We start from the raw sequence: 20,676 nt of genomic DNA, 5'->3' as shown, positions 1-20,676 counted from the left end.
GAATACAATCCTAATTAACACACACTCTAATCTGTGTTGTTCTAAGGATCGAAGGATGTATTATATGTAAAACTCTTAAAGGAGTGTCTGATTATATAATAAGGATGAAGTGTATGTTAGCTAGTCTTATGATTTAGAATGGCCTTTTTTTCCCTTTAAACTATTTATTTATTTATTTATTTATTATTGTGTTATGTTAGTCACCATATAGTACATCATATAGTACATCATTAGTTTTTTTTTTAAATCATTAGTTTTTGATGTATTGTTCCGTGATTCATTGTTTGCATATAACACCCAGTGCTCCATGCAATCCGTGTCTTCCTTAATATCCACCACCAGGCTCACCCATCTCCCCATTTCCCTCCCCTTGTAAAACCCTCAGTTTCTTTCCTGGAGTCCATAGCCTCTCATGGTTCCTCTCCCCCTCTGATTTCCTCCCCTTCATTTTTCCCTTTCTGCTTCTAATGTCCTCCATGTTATTCCTTATGCTCCACAAGAAAGTGAAACCATATGATAATTGACTTTCTCTGCTTGACTTATTTCACTCAGCATGATCTCCTCCCTTCCCATCCATGTTGATGCAAAAGTTGGGTATTCATTGTTTCTGATGGCTGAGTAATATTTCATTGTATATATGGACCACATCTTCTTTATCCATTCGTCTGTTAAATGGTCTTTAAAAGTAGCCTTGGGCAGGTTTGTCTTCGCAACTTAGAACATTGTACTAGAAAACATCCTGAGAGTCAACCAATCCAGGTTTTGTCACTTTAGAGATAAGTAAACTAAGTCCTTGAGAGGCCAAATGTCTTGCCATGAAATCACTTTGCCAGTCGCAAGTACTTTAGTATGGGTTAGTGGATCTATTTTACCCAGGAAAAAGCCAGCTGCTATAGGAACGGGATTGGAGGGGCAGAAAGGGTGTAGATGCTTTTGGAGCTGGGTTATTCCTTGGAAAGGAAGGCCTGGGATTGGGGCCCTTGGCAGCCAAAAAAAGGAACAATGGATACCTGGTGAGCGGTGCAGAAGAGGCAAGGATGAACTACACAGTAACATTTCATCTCATTACCAAATACAATGATTCATCCAAAGTTGCTTAGAAAAAGGTAATGAATATACTTTGGATAGTCATTAGCACCAGGTCCCTTCTCTGCAAAGGACCCCAGAAAAGGCTCTGTGGAAGAGGCGAGCCTAGATGGCCACGATGAGGAGGGCTTCCGGCTCCTCTACCCTGGCTGACCGCAACAGGCCTGTCCACCTCAGCCACGCTGGGCCCATCTGCAGCTTCTCTTAGAACCGACGTGAAACCGGCTCTCTGGGAGTTTGTGTTAGCTGCCAGAAGCTGATTGCTCCGTAGCATCGTGCCTGGAGGCAGTTTTATGGCCTGAAAAAAGCCATGCACAGGCCAAAATCAGAGAACAGATATTTTGAAGACGTGAAAGGATCTGGTCTGTAGAGATAAGAATGGAGCAGATATTCCGAAAATACCAAAGAACAGAGGCGTGTGGCTCCAGCAACAAGGAGCTCTACCTCTGGCCTGACAGCTCCCCTCAGCTCCACCCCCGTCCCTGGCCTTTGCTCCCAGAAAGCTGGATTCAACAATGTTTTTGAAGGGCTCTCTGTCCTAAAGATAGAACCGCCTTTTAAAAATCTGAGCTAGCTGAGTTAGTTTCTGACCCTTCCATCGAGCAAATCTCTCAACCTTATTTGTTTACTTATTGTCAAGTAACCCAATAAAGGTTCGCCTCTGCCCAGAGGGAAGGAGTTACAGAGGTAGCTGCGGCTGCTGTCTTCCAGGTTCCAGTTTTAAGAGACTGGATGTGATGCTCTTTTGAATAGTCTAATTTTCTACAATCATCTTAGGAGTGATTGGAATTGATAAGGTCGAATTTTTCATTTTTCTACCGTAAGAAATCAAGTAAATCAAATTTTTAAATATTATCCTATTCAGAATTTTTGAGGTGGGGGAAAGGGGTTGAAAGGGAATTTTTCTTCATGATATTAGTAATATTAACATAAATTATTAACATAATATTAACATATTATAATTAACATTATTAACAATATAAATTATAAACAACAACATAACATATAAACATAAATGTATGTTCATTGTCAACCTTTGATCATATAACTAAAGAAAATAAAAAAGTCTAAAAAATAAAAAATCAGTTTTCCCACTAACAAACAACCATCATCAATTTTTAGGATAAAATTCCAACAATGATGAAAATATGATTACATTGGTATCTTGAATTGTCCTCAAAAATTCCTGCAATTTTACTGGTTCTATTCCTGTATATTCATATATGTCTGTACTCACAGACATTTCCCCCCAGAGTTCACTGAGAACTAGAATTTGATTCAGTGGGAAATACTTTTGAAATCAGATTTCTTTATTCTTTCTGATAACCAATAAATGTACTTGCTTTATTCAGTTCCTTTGTTCTTTAGGAAATGAAATCGTTACGTGATAAAGATACTTTGCATGTCATAGAGACAGGCGATTTTAACCATGTCCTTAATTCTTTGTATTCTCTCACCTGTGTCTTATCAGCAATTTAATGGAAGCAAAAATTTTTAAAATTTTTTTTAGATTTATTTATTTATTTGTGAGAGAAAGAGAGCACACAGAGGGAGAGGGCAGAAGCAGGCTCCCCGCTGAGCAGGGGGCCTGATGTGGGGCTGGGTCTTAGGACCCCGGAATCATGACTTGAGCCAAAGGCAGATGCTTAACTGAGCCACCCAGGTGTCCCTAGAAGCAAGTTCCTAGTTGTCCTCTTGTGTTTTCCGTTAAGACACGAAATCTAAAATGACTTCAATTCCAAAAGCATCTTCTTGGTCACTCTAGAATCAAGATCTGTTTCATCCCCTTCATGTTTTTGGCTCTCCTTTCTCTTACTTCTGTTCATTTTCCAAGATCAGATAATTCATTCTATTTTCCCTTGGGTCTAACGTTTATTACCTTTGTTCCTCTGATCATTTTCCCTTGTTGGATTTAATTGACTCTCTCATTTTATTTGTCATATTTTTAAAATGAATTATCCTGATCCCTTGTTACTTTCTATTCACACCATGGATTTATTTTTTTAGTGAAACTCTACTCTTTTAAATAATCAAAGTAGGAATAGAGCTATAAGCTATGAGTACTTTGCTTTCTTTCACACACATGATTTTTACCATTAGCTTTACTTCTCTGTTTTCCGTGAATAAAGGGGATACAGTCGAAATGCTAAATTTTCTAAAATCTAGTTGATTCTCCATTGTGGTTTTTCTGAGTTCTTTCCACTCTTAATTCCAAACTTTTTTGGAGGGGTCCTTTTAGGAAGACAACATTCTCTTAATTGGTTGCCAGGCCCTGATGTTCCCAGTCTGCTTAATCATTATCATCTCTTTAAATCAGAACTCACAATTTACTTGTTATGTGAACATTTAGCTCAAGTTTTTCTGGGAGACTGAAGGATTACCTACTTAATCTGATTACACTTGATTGGAAATCATCCTAACTGAATTTCAGAACTTTCAGCTCTTCTCAGCAGCGGTGACAAGTGGAATATAAGAATGTTCTTCAGGATTCATTCTGTGAACAGATATTTATGGAACTTTAACTATGTGCTGGGCACTGTTCACCTATGAAGAGGATGGACATGACGTCTGCTCTCAAGGAACTCATGGGCTCCTGGGAAAGAACAGCAGATGTGTTGCAAGGTATGGTGTTAGCATAAGTGACGGGGGAAAGCATAGTTTTAGAGGAGGTGGGGAATGACAGAGAAAGGACATGTGTGCTAAGACTTGAAGGAAGAGAAAAGGTAAGTAGGGAGGAGGGTATTTAGACAGAGAAAAGAACTGAAAAAAGGTTACAGAGGCATGACAAGGGATGTTTAGGGGACGTCCCCAAATTTGACATATCTGGTGATGGCGTCTGCGCCCCCGGGGTGTGGGGGGTTTGGGGGACATGGGAGAACATGCAATCCGATTAGAAATGGTTTGTGTGCCATGCTGAAGGGTTTGCACATTGTCTTGGAGTTGCCGAGAATTCCTGAGGAATTTTAAGCAGACATGTTAACGATCCGATTTGGGATCTGAAGGAGTGCTCTCCCAGTGGGGCATGCCAGCAGGGATCATGGGGTCAGTTTTCACAGGTAGAGAGGAGGTTTCTCACGGGAGCTAAGCCTACCACCAGGGAAGGTCAGAGGGACCAGCAGCACCCACCAACACTTGAACGTTTTCCTCTTTTTCTCCTTCTCTGCTCTTCCTCCTCTCCCCACAGTCTCCTCCCTGTCTTTAACATTCTCTTAAGCTCTTAAAACTTAAACGGGTTCACAGATAGTCTTTTTTAAAATGTCAGTAAAAACTTCCTGATTTAGTTGTGAATGCCTTGTCTTTTTCCCTTTATGGCTAATGTTAAATTACTTACTGGCTGAATTACCTTTCATGGATGCTTAAAGCTCCTGCTTTCCCTTCTGCCACCTGAAATTCTTTATCACTGTCCATTATTACCACCAAAATGGGAGGGGGCGCAGAAATTCAAGTAAATTGATTTTACTATTGGCTTGTGGTCCTTGTAGTGAGTTTATCAGTAGAATATAAAAGCTACAAGTGACCTTAATGTTTTTCATAATGTCTTCCAAACTTAGGTTATGACCCATAGGTAGGTCATGAAATCAGTTTAATGGGTCATAAAAAGAAGAAGAAACAAGACTTAACCTGATAGAATAGAAAATATCAGAGTGCCCTGAATATACTAAGAATCGATATTGTTACATGAAACTTTTGTCATAAGCATAATGTTTATTCATGCAGATAATATAAAATACGTGTCTTACTGTGGGTCATATAAAAATTAAAATTTTAAAAATAAAAAAACAGTTTAAAAAGGTTAGAAAAAGACTAAGATCAATTTTTCCCCCCACGCTGATGATTGAAAAATTGAGAAACAGAGAAGCTGACTCGTTCATGTCCATGATTTCGTGGCTACTGCAAGATTTGAACTTAGGTCTCCCAGATAGTCTGCTGTTCTCTGAACAAAAGTTGATGAACCGCCTCACATAAGGACAGGACATTGAGGATTTCACTTACTTAATTTACCCTTGAGACCACATTGTGAAAGAAAATCAAAAGTTCACAATGTGTTGTTCTCTTAATATTTATGAGGAAATACCATGGGTTCTTTTTTTTTTTGATTTTTGGGTTTTTTTTTTTTTACTTTGTATTCTAGATGAGCTCTAGACTTTGATGCCTTCATTATTCTTTTTTAAAATTCTTTTTTTGTGGATGATTTTGATATATATTCATATGTATATATCAAATAAAGATAATTTAGCTCTTACCGGTTCTCAGCTGAATGGCTGAATAATTATTTAGGTCTTCTCTCCCATATTCCATAACCACCTTGAAAAATAAACATTTCAGAAGGTTTAGAGGCATTTTTTACTTTAATTCAGGGAAACATCAGGTTCTTCTAGCTTTAGGATTCTACTGCTTTAAACTTTCTAATGAATTTGTCTAGATTTTCTCCTCTTTTTTTCTAAGAAATTAAAGTCTTCTTTTTTCTTCACACAGTATTCTGTGACTTAGTTTCAGGGAGGTATAGAGGCACAGTAAAGAATGCTGAATTAGGAATCAAGAGACCTAGGTCCTGGTCATTCTTGTCATCCAATTTATTGTTTGAATTTTAGCAGGTCCCATAAAATCTTTGGGCCTTGGTTTCTTCATTCGAAACTGAGTCTAGATTATCCATGAGTTGCTGTAATCACTTAGTATTTCCTAATCGTGTGGAAGTTATAGATTTATTTCCAAATATGAGAGAAACTATTGCCCTAGAAATTTGCACATGAATATAAAGAGACATGTTTTTGTGTAAAATTATATGAAGTTCCTGGATTTTTATAACCCACTTATAGATTTACAGTTTCAAAAACCTGCTTTAAATAACTTCCTATATGTCATACAATTCTCTACATCTCCTTTTTTGAACTTCCTAAGGAATTTCTGATTTTGCTTCCTTCCTGTTTCCTTAAGGATATCCTCAGAGTTCTAGGACTGCTAAGGCTGACTGGACATGTGAGCAAGCTAGACCGTCTGTCTCATTTTCTCTCAATCTATTGTCTTCGCTTATCAGCCCATCTCATGTGTCCATGTAGTAATTCAATAGTGTTTTTTTGAACAGTGACAGGAACAATACCCCCTTAAAATCCACTTCCCATCTAGGAACACTTTATTCATTCATTCTACAAATGTGTATTAAGCAATACACATCTTTTTTTTTTTTTAAGAGATTTATTTATTTGAGTGAGAGAGGGAGAGAGAATGAGAGAAAGAGCATGAGAGGGGGCAGGTCAGAAGAAACAGACTCCCTGCCGAGCAGGGAGCCCGATGTGGGATACCATCCCAGGACTCCAGGATCATGCCCTGAGCCTAAGGTAGTTGCTTAAGCAGGAGCCCCAGTATTGAGCAACTTCTTGAGTCAGGCACTGGGTTCCATGTTGAAGATATAATGACAAATAAGATGGACAAATGCCATTTTCTCAAGAGGCTTACATTCTACTGGAGAGATTGACAAAAAAAAAAAAGAAAAAGAAAAAGAAAGAAAAGAAAAGGGAAGAAAGAAAGAAAAAAATGTTATCAAAGAAGTTGATAAAATCACCTCCAATTCAATGAAATGTGTGGACTTTGTGGCCAGGTTGTCAGAGCTTGAGTCTCACTTCATTACTGTTTGTACACATCAGCCACCCCTTGTGTGCTCCTTCAGATTCCCTAGCTTCACTCATCTCCAGGGTCTTTGTCTGTGAAGAGAAGGAAAACCGATTTCCCCTCTACCTTTGTAGGTTCACTGACCAAGCTCTTCACTTAAACTGGTAAGAAACAGATTAGCAAGACACAGAGGAAGAAAGATCTGGTTGCGTACACATGCGTGGAGACTCACAACAAAATAAAAACTCGAGGAGGTAGCTAGATGATTGAGGCTTTATATACTATCTTAGTCTAAACAAATGAAAACAGGTTTGAACTTCTGGGTAGGGGAGGCAAGTTATAGAAAAAAGAAGGAAGAAAATATACAGTAAGTAAGGGTTGTCTTGTTATGTCTCTCAAGAGAGTTGTCTCTGGGTATAGCTCTGTCCCTGGTAAGAGACAGCTTTACAAATGGAAATTTCCTTTTTAAATGTAAATTTCCTTTACAAAAGGGAAAATTTGTACTCTATTTTTAGGTAGTTAGGAGGAGGTAAAGAGCTTTCCTCACATAGCTTTCCTCACAATTGCCTTTAACTCAAAATAATCCATGTGACAAAGAGGCATAATTTGGGGGTGGGATATTCTGGTATCTTTCCTTCTGCCCATTGAAACTTATTATTATTATTTTTTTTTCCGGGAAGGGACATTTCTGTGGAAACAAAAAGCAAAACAAAGGTAAATAAATGAAGAATATTATAAACCCAATTTTGGGGCCCAGGTGAAGTCAGTCAAAAAGATTTCTAGGGTTGAGCTCAGAATATCTTTAGATGGTAGGGTAAGGATGGCTGTGATGTTCCAGCTTCCAGTTTTTCTGGTTTGTGGTTTGTAGTGTGAATGTCTTTAGCAGTGGCACGTACATTAGTGTCAAAGACACGGTTATATTTCAGGGAAGAGCATGGAAACATCTATCATTTACTTGTGGAGCCCTTTTAGATGTTCTTCATAAGGATCTGGGAAGTCGGATTTTAGTTCTCAGTGGCGCCAATTCAGAAGGGTGAGAGAAAAATTGGAAATGTTAATTACTGACAAAATGTACAAAACAGCAGGAGCCAATTTACAAGGAGGTGAAAAAGCTCAATGGGAGCAAACATAGATAGAATTCAACAACCCACAAGGATGTGCTATATTTTTTTATTGGAACATAGAATTTCTCTCTACAATCGCTCTAATTTCTATCAAAGATAAAGTAGGATTAATTTGCAAAATAAATCTAGTCTCATTAAACTTGGCCTAATTATTTGCATAAGCACAGCAAAAATAGTAATTGATCATTTACGCTTTTTAAAGTCTGCTTTGCTGGAACTTTAAATAAGTGAATGTAGATTAGACTTTTAAAAGCCTCTTGAGGGTAAGAAGCCAAGTCAAGATCTTGACATCAGTCTTCATCTGCAGTCCCTATAGGTTTGAGCGAGTTCCTTCTTTCTTGAGGTTTCCAATTTATATGAAGTTTCCTGGGCCTGTTCGAAGCTATCTTCTTCCTTAATTACAAGGCCAGAAACCCAAAAGCCAGATGGATATTCCAAGAGGACCTCATAAGCATTGGCTCCCTATAGTCAAACTTAGTTCCTTAAAACTGGTCATATCTGATTTTATGTGCACCATTCTCAACTATGACATTCCAGTCAAAGCCTTGGTAATAGTAACCCAAGTTTCAAATTGTGTCATGTTTACAAGGAGAACAGACTTATTAAACTTATGCCAATAATTAAGTTACCTTGAAAATAAGGCTATTCGAAGAGAGTTTCCAAATTCTGGAAGAATCCAGTAGGAAGAAAAAAGCAAATACTTCGTGAAGGTCTACTTTAACATGTTGCTGTAAGTTACCGATAGCTTAAGAGAAGAGGGATTCTTTAAATCTGGAAAAGGAAACATCAAAGAACCGGAGATATTTCGAACAAAAAGGCTATAAAAATTATAATCATGCTTATCAGTTCATTTAGTTCCATGAAAGTCATTGTTTTGTTGGATTTGGGATTAGCAATTTTATGAATTCATCACTTTCTCCATTAGAGTTTTATGAATCCTTACCCAGTCCAGTGGTATGTTATTAAAATTATCAGAATCTTGTACTTCAGACTACTTGCCAGAATTTTTCCCATGAATCTCCTTGAAGAGGAGCATTTTCACTTTTATTTGATTGCACATGCTTTCAGAAAGACTAAGAGTACAACATTAATTGTATGTGAATGACAAAAGAATGTAAAATGGCCATGGTTAAAGATCCAATGAAAGTTCATTATGGTGCAACTGACAAGGAAATTTGGTTATTTCTGTGGCATACATTCTATAATACCTGGAATTATGACTGATATCATTACACAAGGACATATCATGGATAGTAAAGATACTGAAAAATTTCTAGAAACTTCACACCATTTCTGAATAATTTATATGAATAGTATATATTCACACAAATATAAATAAAGAAGGGTAAGAATCACTTCCTTTTTTAAAAGATTTTATTTATTTGAGAGAGAGAGTGCACAGCAACATGAATGTGGGGGCGAGGGGGGTGCGGGTAGATGGGAGGGGAGGGACAGAGAGAGAAGGAGAAGCAGACTCCCCACAGAGAGCCTGCTGATAGGCTCCATCACAGAACCCTGAGATCATGACTTGAGCTAAAGGCAGACACCCAACCAACTGAGTCACCCAGGCACCTCAAGAATCACTTCTTATTTGACAATGTTTCTTATGTAATTTAACATACCAAATAAACCTAATTGGTTTAGGGGCCCCTGTGTATCTCAGTCAGTTAAGCAGCTGCCTTTGGCTTAGGTCATGATCCCAAGGTCCTGAAATCAAGACCTGCACTGGACTCCCTGGTTGATAGGCAGTCTGCTTCCCCCTCTTTTCCATTTGTGCTCTCTTGTGTGCACGCTCTCTCAAATAAATAAAATTAAAAACAAAAACAAAAAGACCTAATTGGTGTAACATCTTTCTTTTACAAGTAAGAGAACAAGTCCTTTAAGATTTTCCAAGTGCCCTCTGGGGAGTCTCAAAATTATCTTCAGGTTAAACAACAACAACAACAAAAAACTATACTCCATTTAGAATTTGGGGAAATTTGGTCAAACATGTCAAAAGATTTGAACACCTGATTAAATACAATCACTATGAAACAATGCTTAGTTATCTATTTAACCAAAGTACCAATAAGAGATTTCAAAGAAAATATGGAAGGTCACATCCTGTAAAAAAATATTAGTGCTTTCAGTATGAAGTCTCAGTTTTCCCAAGTAATCAAAGACATGACAAAGACAACATAAAGCACAGGAAATTATTATAATTAGACGCAGAATCTGTTCTTTAGGCAGATTACTCAACAGGTAAAGAAAAACCTTTTACAGTATTTTATTAAGAACAAACCAGGGGGGCGCCTGGGTGGCTCAGTGGGTTAAGGCCTCTGCCTTCAGCTCAGATCATGATCTCAGGGTCCTGGGATCGGGCCCCGCATCGGGCTCTCTGCTCAGCGGGGAGCCTGCTTCCTCCTCTCTCTCTCTGTCTACTTGAGATCTCTGCCTGTCAAATAAATAAATAAAATCTTTAAAAAAAAAAAAAAAAAAAAAGAACAAACCAGGGGTGTCTAGGTAGCTCAATGGGTTAAACCTCTGCCTTCAGCTCAGGTCATGCTCTCAGGGTCCTGGGATTGAGCCCCGCATTGGACTCTATGCTTAGCAGTGAGCTTGCTTCTCCCTCTCCCTCTGTCTGCCTCTCTGCCTACTTGTGACCTCTCTCTCTGTCAAATAACTAAATAAAATCTTAAAAGAAAAAAAAAAAAGAACAAACCAGTAAAGTGAACTCCAGTTTTGTAAGTTTTGTATCAGCATACTATGGGAATTAAAATTCATTTTAAAACCTTATGATAAATACATTTGATTTTAGATAGCTTAAACACATGAGACAAGATTTTTTTCTTTCCTTTTACAACTTCCTTTATCTATACGTTTTTGTCCTTTATTTCCCTCTGCTTCATCTGAAGCAAACTTTAAATAAACTTTAGGATGAAATTACTCTCCTTTTTCTTACAAAAAGGCATCTTTCATCCCTTGCCTAACCGAAAACACCTTATTTTCTTTGCACAATTTGCATGCAGAATTTTTTTCCTCCATCCTTATTATTCCTAGCAGTTTATTTACATATATTGATTAGAATTCTTAATCTTTGGCAACTTTAATTTCCAGTGAAAACAAGGAAGCAATTATGAATTGTGTGTTACATATATATCAGCATTCTGTAGTAAATTAGTAAACTTATGAATACACAAATAGTATACTTTTTAGAAGCTATGTTATGTACTATGTTTCCTCATAGTACAATTTTTCAAAGTGATAAAAAAACATGTTTACTAACAAACCCAAATATCTGTAGTCTGTCTATAAAGTCTGTCTATAATAAGACGCCAAAAATAGATAAACTGATATTTAGGAATTAATGTTTCAGTATTTTATCTTATTTCAAAATGATCTAGATAGTCAATGAATATACATCATTTAATTTAACTTAGTATTACATTAAAGGTTTAAATTACTAACAAGATATGGAAAACTATTTTTAAGCAGAAGGGTTCATTTATAAATTTTATTCCACTCCAGTTTAATTCACGTGTTCTTAGCAATTATGCTTGGACTGTTCATGAAAGTTTCATGAGATGTTAAACAAGTCAGCCATCATCTAAAGTTATTTTTTGTTAAGAAATTTTGTAACATATGGATGTTAGGCAAATATTAAAACTCAAAGAAGTAAAGAAACTAAGAGTTAAGCATATGTCTTAGAATGGATTTATAATTTTATAATCTTAAACAACAAGTAAAGATAATTTAATCTTGAGGTAGAATAAAATTGTATGTCTGCATTGTATTTAACAGTGACAACTTTTGGGGTACCAGGTGGTGGGTATTATAGAGGGTACGGATTGCATGGAGCACTGGGTGTGTTGAAAAAAATAATGATTACTGTTTTTCTGAAAATAAATAAATCAATTTAATAAAAAAACAAAAAAAAAAAACAAAAAAAACCAGTGACAACTTTTAGGACATAACAATTTTTATTTTATTAATGATATTAAAGTAGCCTACTTCATCAAAGATTACCCAATATCATATGGGCTTGAAAAAATAACCAAATATTTGGGTTAGTTCCTATTTTTCTGGCAGTTTCGGGAATACTTAATTTATATAAGTGCTTATTTCTTCCTAAATCACTTAAAGCAGAGCTCTTTTATGAGTTCTGGTTAATACAATCCAGAGGTAGAAAAAATACCACATACACAAAACATACATAGATAGACATACATAAACATTCAGACAGGCACAAATAAGAATCTTAGAGCATTCATTTAAAAATTTTACCCATGAAAGAAAAAAAAAATAAAAAAAATAAAAAAAATAAAAATTTTACCCATGAGTCAGAAAACTAATATAAAACTCACTAGTTTATATAAGAGTTGGCTCCAAATTATGTTTCTGGTAGCTGGGTCAAGTTTCAGTCACCTGCTCAGTCATAGCTAAAACTTTTTACCAATATTTGTGAAGAAGACTTTTGAGATTTTCATTTGCCCTTAATAAATAATTTTACAAAAGTTGCATACTAAATTATGGGAAAGGAACCCTTTATAAAGATCAAATAGCAGCTTGTATAGAAAAGGCCTCTTCTTTGTTTTATTTTATTTTTCAGGTCTAGGCAGTTGTAGGTGATTGCTTTAGCTAAAAGTTACCTTCTTGGATATTTACATTTTAAGTACATTATAAGATTTCCATCTCTAAGGGACAGAGAAAGGATGTAAGTTTTCTCTCAGAAGGATTTTAATGGCATATTTGCTGAAATCTAGGGCATTTACTATTTAAGTTTTAAAATTTTATTTTAAGTATAGGACAGTCCGATGAATTATTTGTGGTGGAAGTCTAAAATACACTCATGTAGGGCATTGAATGGGAAGGCCTGGAGCTGATGTCATCTGATTGCAGAGAAAGGAACAGTAAAATGGCCTTGCTGTGTGTTCTTGGGGCCTTTGTTCAAGCTATTTCTCAACTATCAGTATTTACACAGGCCTCACAAAAAGTATATTTTGCAGTTCTTAACTTATGTTTTAAGTCTGATCTCCGTCTTCTAATCTCGTAAAGGGAGTTTGTTTATTTTTCTATAGGCCAACTAAGGGACACTTTTCCCTTTTAATCTGTTCTTTCCAAAGATACAAATTGGGTATTTGTTTCAGGGTGAGAGAACTCTCTTTAAGAAAGTCCTAAAGACAGGGGAGCCTGGGGGGGCCGGTCAGTGGAGTGTTTGACTCTTGGTTTTGGTTGAGGTCATTATTTCAGGTCATGATCTCAGGGTCACGACTTCAGGGAACGAGACTGAGCCCTGCATGGAGTCTGTATCAGGCTCTGTACTGAGTGCGAGTCTCCCGACAGATTCTCTCTCTCTCCCTCCCCCTTTGCTCCTCCTGGTCTTTGTGCTCTCTCCCTCTCTCCCAAGCAAATAAATAAAATCTTAAGAAAAAAAAATCGTAAAGGCCGTATGTGACAAACCCATAGCTAACACTGTACTATATGATGAAAGACTAAAAGGTTTTCCTCTAGGATCAGGAACAAGATAAAGTAGAATTGCTTACTCAGCAAGTAGGACTCAACAAGGATCAGGAATTCAACAATCAGAGTTGCTTACTCTGGCAACTTTCATTCAGCATAGTACTGGAAGTCCACAAAAGTGCAATTAAGTAAGAAAAAGAAATAAAAAGCATAGAGATTGGAAAAGAAGTAACAATGCCTCTCTTTGTGGATGACGTGGTATTATACATAGAAAATCCTAAAGACTGCAGCAAAAAACTGTTAGAGCTAATACTTAAATTCACTAACATTGCAGGATACAAAATCAGCAAACCAAAATCAACTGGGTTTCTTTACACTAATAATAAACTATCAGAAAGAAAAATTAAAAAAAACAACCCCAATTACAACTGCATCAAAAGGAATGAAACCAAAAAAAAAAAAAAAAAAAAAGAATAAAATCCTAGGAATACCTTAACCAAAGTGATGAAAGACTGGATGCCTGGGTGGCTCAGTCCATGAAGTGTCTGCCTTACGTTCAGGTCATGATCTCAAGGTCCTGGGATCAAGCCTCACATGAGGATCTCTGCTCAGCAGGGAGCCTGCTTCACCCCCCTCCCCACCAACTGCCTCTCTGCCTACTTGTGATCTCTCTTTGTCAAATAAATTAATAAAATCTTAAAAAAAAAAGAGGTGAAAGACTTGTTAACTGAAAAGTATTAAGACATTGTTGAAATTGAAGACACACATAACTGAAAAGATATTCTGTGCTCATGGATTAGAAGAATCAATATTGTGAAAATGTCCATACCACTCAAAACAAAAATGCAGATTCAATGTAATCTCTATCAAAATTCCAATGACATTTTTTATAGGGATAGAATAAACAGTGCTAAAATACAGAACCATAAAAACCTCTGAATAACCAATGCAATCCTGAGAAAGAAGAACAAAGTCAGAGACATATAACTTCTGATTTCAAACTATATTGGAAAGCTATAGCAGTCAAAACAGTATGGTATTGGTATAAAAACAGACACATAGATCACTGGAACAGAATAGAGAGCCCAGAACTGAACTCATGCATATATGGTCAACTCATTTACAACAAAGAAGCCAAGAATATACAATGGGGGGAAAACAGTCTCTTCAATGAATGCTAAGGGGAAAATTGGACAGCTACATGCAAAAGAATGAAACTGGACCACTGTCTTACACCATGCATAAAAATTAGCTAAAAATGGATTACAGACTTGAATGTAGGCCCTAAAACTACAAAACTCCTAGAAAAAAACAGAGGTGGTAAATTCCTTGACCTTGCCTTTGGCAATGATTATTTGGATTGATGCCAAAAGCAAAAACAACGAGAGGAAAAATAAACAAATGGGACTCTACCAAGCTAAAAAGCTTCTGCAAAGCAAAGGAAACCATGAATAAAATGAAAAGGCAACCTACTGAATGGGAGAAAATACCTGCAAAGGATAAATTCATTAAGGGGCTAATATCCAAATTATAAAGGAATTCATACAACTCAATAGCAAGAAAAACAATCTAATTAAAAATGGGCAGAAGAGCTGACACATTTTCTGAAAATATACAAATGGCCAACAGGTGCATGAAAAGGCTCTCAACATCACTAATTATCACATAAATGCAAATCAAACCTCATTGAGCTATCACCTCACATCTGTTAGAATGGCTATTATCAAAAAAAATAAGTGTGGGTGAGGGTAGGAGAAAAAAATGTAGATTCCTCAAAAACTTGAAAATAAAACTACCATATGATCCAGCAATCCCATTCCTGGGTATTTATCTGAAGGAAACAAAATCACTGTCTTGAAGAGATATACTCATCCCTATGCTCACTGCAGCATTATTTAAGATAGCCAAGACATGGAAACAGCTTAAGTGTCCAACAATGGATGAATAGACAAAGATAACATGTAATTATATACATATGTGTATGTGTATATATATATATGTATATACAATGGAATGTTATTCCACCATTAAAAAGAAGGAAATTCTATTTGCAACAACATGGATGGGACATTAGGACATTATGCTAAGTGAAATAAATTGAACAAAGAAAAGACAATTCATGATCTTACTTAAATGTAGAATTTAAAACAACAACAAAAAATGACAGCAGAAAAAAAAAAAAAAATGACAGCAGACCGGTGGTTGCCGGGGTGGGGGTGGGTAGGCAAAATGAATGAAAGTAGTCAAAAGATATAAATTTCCAGTTATAAGATAAATAAGTCCTGGAGATGTAGTGTAAAGCATGGCAACTATAGTTAACAATACTATATTGTATATTTGAAACATACTAATAGAATAAGTCTTGAAAATTCTTTTCATAAGAAAAAGCAACTATGTTTGGCAACGGATGCAATGGATGTTAAGTAAGTCTATTGTGGTAATTACTTTACAGTATATACATATACCAAATCATTATGTTGTATATCTAAAACTAATATGTCATATGTCAATTAGAGCTCAATTAGAAAATTAAATGCCAAAAAAATTCATTTAGATACAAAGTCCAAATTGCCAAAGGTATACCTATTGCAATGTGACCCTAAACTAATAAGTCTTTTATGTCCTTAATCATGAACACAAAAGGCATCCCCAAAGAGTGCAAAAGATGGAACATACCTCCCATCACCCTGAGCAGCTCCCCGCCCCCCCCAGGACCCAGAGTTATTCCCAAACATAGCTTTTGGGTTTTTTTGTTTGTCTTTTTGTTTTTTGGCTTTTTAAAAAAAAATTTTTAGCAGGGGAGGGGCAGAGGGAGAGAGAGAATCTTAAGCAGGCTTCATGCCCAGAAAGGAGCCATAAGGGAGGCCCGATCTCACAACCCTGAGATCATGACTTCAGCCAAAATCAAGAGTCTAACGCTTAAATGACTGAGCCAGCCAGGAGACCCCCAAAGATAGCTTTTGAATCAAAGACCTTCATTATCACAAAGAGTAAGGAAACTCTGGTCTTCCACAAAGGTGAGATACCTTTATTTATTTATTTAAAAAAATTTTTTTTATTAGAGAGAGAGCACGTGCAAGTAGGAGGGGAAAAGGCAGAAGGAAAAGGAAAGGGAAAATCCTAAGCAGGTTCCACGTTCAGCGCAGAGACCGCTGAGGGTGTCAATCTCACAAACCCGAGATCACGACATGACCGAAATCAAGAGTCAGATAATGAACCGACTGAGCCACCCCGGTGCCCCAGTAAAGTTGATATGCTTTTAATCACAGGCCTGCTAGTCTGTCACTCTGAATAGGTTATACTGGGGTGGGATTTTTTTTCCTGGACAAACAAGCAAATGAAAGGAAAAATGACAAAGTCCTCCCATGGACTGGGACCTCTCGTTAAGACAAATTCCCCTGTGGGGCACCTGGGTGGCTCAGTGGGTTAAGCCTCTGCCTTCGGCTCAGGTCATGATCTCAGGGTCCTGGGATTGAGCCCCACATCAGGCTCTCTGCTCGTGGGGAGCCTGCTTCCCCCTCTTTCTCTGCCTGCCTCTCTGACTACCTGTGCTCTCTATCTCTCTGTCAAATAAATAAATAAAATCTTAATAAAAAAAAAAAAAAAGACAAACTCCCTGGAAAGCTGGAATGGTTGGACAGGCAGTATTACCTGTTCACTTTATATACTGGGTTTCCTAGTTACCAGCTGCAGATCTGACAACCAGTGCAACACCCCCACCCCCCAAGCTGTCAGAGACCAAGGCGAGTACCTCAAGCTCTCAAGACACAGAACAAAATGGAAGAAGATCCTCTTATAATTTTCCTCTTCCAACAAAAGATACACAAGACAGAGGAGGCTAAGTGTTAATAAGCGATGGGCACTCAAAATTAAACTGACAAGAGTCATAATCCAAAGAACGAACTCTGATTTTTACCTTTTGCTAACTCTGTCAGAGGTGCTGGATCCCGTCTGCAGCCTCTGGAGCACTAGGGTTTCCCAGGCATCCCCTCCATGGTTGCCAAAATCATAGAAGAGGAAAATTTTTTCCCTTTTTTCCTTCTAGGTTCACTGGCTGGATACCCAAATCAAACTGATAAGAAATGGATTTGCAAGAGGAAAAATAATTTAAATATGTAAGTATGTGCAATTGTTCATTAAGAAATGAAAACTCAAGGAGACAGCCTATAATTGAAACTTATATACCATCCTAGGCTAAGCCAAGGAAAAGGGTTTTGGCCTGCTGGCCAGGAAGGACAATTTACAGGAAGGTGAGGGGAACGAACGTCTCCTAAATGAGGGTTGTCTTATTATGTGGGTAAGAATTTTCTCTGTAAATATCTCTGTTCCTAGAATGTGACACTTTTAAAAATAGAAATTTCCTTTATAGGAGCCCCTGGGTGGTGTGGTCAGCTAAGTGCTTTCAGCTCAGGTCATGATCTGAGGGTTATGTACGCAGGGTTGTGAAATTGAGTCCCACATCAGGCTCCACGCTCAGCAAGGAGTCTGCTAAATCTCTCTTTCCCTTTCCCTCGGCTCCCCCCTATTTTCTCTCTCTCTTCTCAAATAAATAAATAAATCTTTAAAAACAATACATTTCCTTTATAAATGTAAATTTCCTTTATCAGTTAGGCAGTTAGGGGAAGTATGAAACTTTTCCTGCCTCTGCCACTTCTCAATGCCTTTAGCTCAAAATAATCCATGTGCCAAAGAAGTGTATGTTGGGGAAAATATTCCGGTACCCCCCAGCTTCTTGTTCTGCTCTAGCCACCAATGTGACAGGCAGCTCTGCTAGGTTCTGACAGACTTCATGTGGACCAACCCAGCAGTATCTTGCCTTGTGTTCACACTATGTACCTGCCGTCTTGTGGCTGGGGGTATTCTCATGGGTCCTAAGACTTGTTTGTGTGTTGGGGCGCCTGGGTGGCTCAGTCTGTTAAGCATCGGACTCTGGATTTCAGCTCAGGTCTTGATCTCAGTGTTGTGAGATCAAGCCCCAGGTCGGGGTGGGGCTCTGCACCAGGCGTGGAGCCTGTTTAAGACTCTCTCTCTTCCTCGGCTCTCCCCTCCTCCCTGTCTAATAAACAAGCAAACAAACAAGAAAAGATAGCTTTTATCCTTCCTTTGAAATCCGATTCCACTAGGGGAAAAAAAAAAGACTTCCTTGTGTGTTGGGGTATTTGGATGGCTCAATCAGTTAAGTGTCTGACTTTTGGTTTTGGCTCAGGTACTGATATCAGGATTATGAGATCAAGCCCCACACTGGGCTCTGCACTCAGCAGGGAGTCTGCTTGAACCCTTCTTACCCTTTCCCTCTGCCCCTGCCTCCCAATGCTTGCACATACTCTCTCTCTCTCTCTCTCAAATAAATACATAAATTAAAAAAAAAAAAAAAAAAGACTTGCTTGTGTGCAAAGACACAAGGTAGCTAATGCCCTATAGGGTAAACCTCTGACCAAAGAGATGGAGCTGTCCTTGTAAAAGCTCTTCCATCCTTCTATCCAGACAGAGTGTCCCGAGATACATTTATGCATACAGCTTTTCAGAGATGGTCAGGCGAGATCAAGCGATCAGTTGTCCTTGATACCATGCAGCGGCTGGCACTGGAAGAATATGTCACTTTGTATTGGCTGTCCCTCCTTAAATGACTCCCTCATGCTGTCTTGAGATTGTACTGACTAATTCTATAGGGAGGCATATGGTTTTCCTGCAGGCTCTGCTTCAGGGAAAGCCAGGTTAAGACAGGCCTCTTGAACAAATAACCTCTCAGTGCCTCAGTTTATCATTCAATAAATGTAAGTTAAAACAAAAGCCCCTTATGGGGCTGAACAGTAAGCAAATCAATCTATGTAATGCTCTTAGTAAAGTGCCTGATACCCAGGATGTGTCACACATGTGCTAATTTTATTATGATATATTCCCAGTGCACTGTTGAGCCACTGAAGAATTCTAAGGGACTATTGTGACCTGATTGACATTTTAATAAGTTCTCCCTTGTGCCCATGTGGGAAATAGATTAGAGGGAGATAAGAAAACATGTGGAGAGACACCTGTGAGACCATTGCAGTAGTAAGGAGAAGAGATTTTAGATTTTAATAATGTAGAATTGAGTGGTAGCAGTAGAAACCAATAGAAGTGGACCGATTCAAGAAATATGTCAGAAGTAGAACTTGCAGAACTCTAAAAATAGATCAGACACAAAAGTGAACGAAAAGGAGGACAACCTAAGAAATATACGGCTCTTCCTGCCACATGGAGGATATGGTGTGAAGCTGGCCTTTTCTCTCCAGATATGAAGTCAATTCCCTCCATCCTTATATGAAAGATTTAATGTTCTTCTTTCCCTGGGATTGTCTTGCTGAAAACCTTGCCTGTTCTTCACTCACTCCTCCAATGACTGCCACCAAAACAGTATTGTCTACTGTTGATTTTTACCTGTGACCCCTTCCTGTGGCCCCTGAGATGGAGTCTTATGGTAGAGAGCCTTCATGTTGTGCTCTCTCGAATTCCTGACCTCTCTTCCCAAGTCTTCAGCTCATTCACCTCAACTCAGATACCCACAGCCTCACCTACTCCTAAGATGCCATTTTCTTTCTTTCTTTCTTTTTTCTTTCTTTCTTCCTTCCTTCCTTCCTTTCTTTCTTTCTTTCTTTCTTTCTTTCTTAAAGATTTTATTTATTTATTTGACAGGCAAAGATCACAAGTAGGCAGAGAGGCAGGCAGAGAGAAGGAAGGAAGCATGCTCCCTGCTGATGTGGGACTCAATCCCAGGACCCTGGTATCATGACCTGAGCTGAAGGCAGAGGCTTTAACCCACTGAGCCACCCAGGAGCTCTAAGACGCCATTTTCATTCCAGTTGGCTGTATTCTTTCTCCACCTTTCTTCATTCAGTCTTAACTTCCTCACTGAATGCCCTCAGCAACAGAAAAATTACCCTTGACTTCTCAAGACAATCCTGTTTATCTCTACTCACCCTCGTTTCAGTAAAAGTCAATGGACCCTTCTGGTTGTTCAGGCTAAAATCCTTGGAGTTTTTCTACATACTTTCTTTTCTCTTACAGCCCACATTCAATTTCTCCATAAATCTTGACTTGTACCTTCAAATTATATCCCAAGTTCAACCCCTTCTCACAACCGCAGCTCCCAGCCTGGTCCAAGTCACGGTATCCTTCCTCTGGATAATTTCAATAGTTTTTTACTGGTCTCTCTGCTTCTGCCCTTGCTCCCTGAAATCTGCGCACAAGACAGTGGCCTGAGGGATCCTGTCAGAACACTCAGATCATGCCATTCTTCTGATCAACACCTTTCAGTGGTTTACCCATCTCCCCCAAAGTAAAATCAAGTGTCTTTAACCCCTCCTAACATCTGGCCCAGTTTCCTCTGATCCTACCTTCGACTAGACCCCATCACTCCACTGCAGCCTCATGACCACACTTGTTG

This window comes from Neovison vison, chromosome 12 (genome assembly GCF_020171115.1).
Source record: "Neovison vison isolate M4711 chromosome 12, ASM_NN_V1, whole genome shotgun sequence".
Taxonomy (NCBI): domain Eukaryota; kingdom Metazoa; phylum Chordata; class Mammalia; order Carnivora; family Mustelidae; genus Neogale; species Neogale vison.
The sequence above is the reverse complement of the archived record's forward strand: the minus strand, read 5'-3'. Positions refer to the sequence as shown.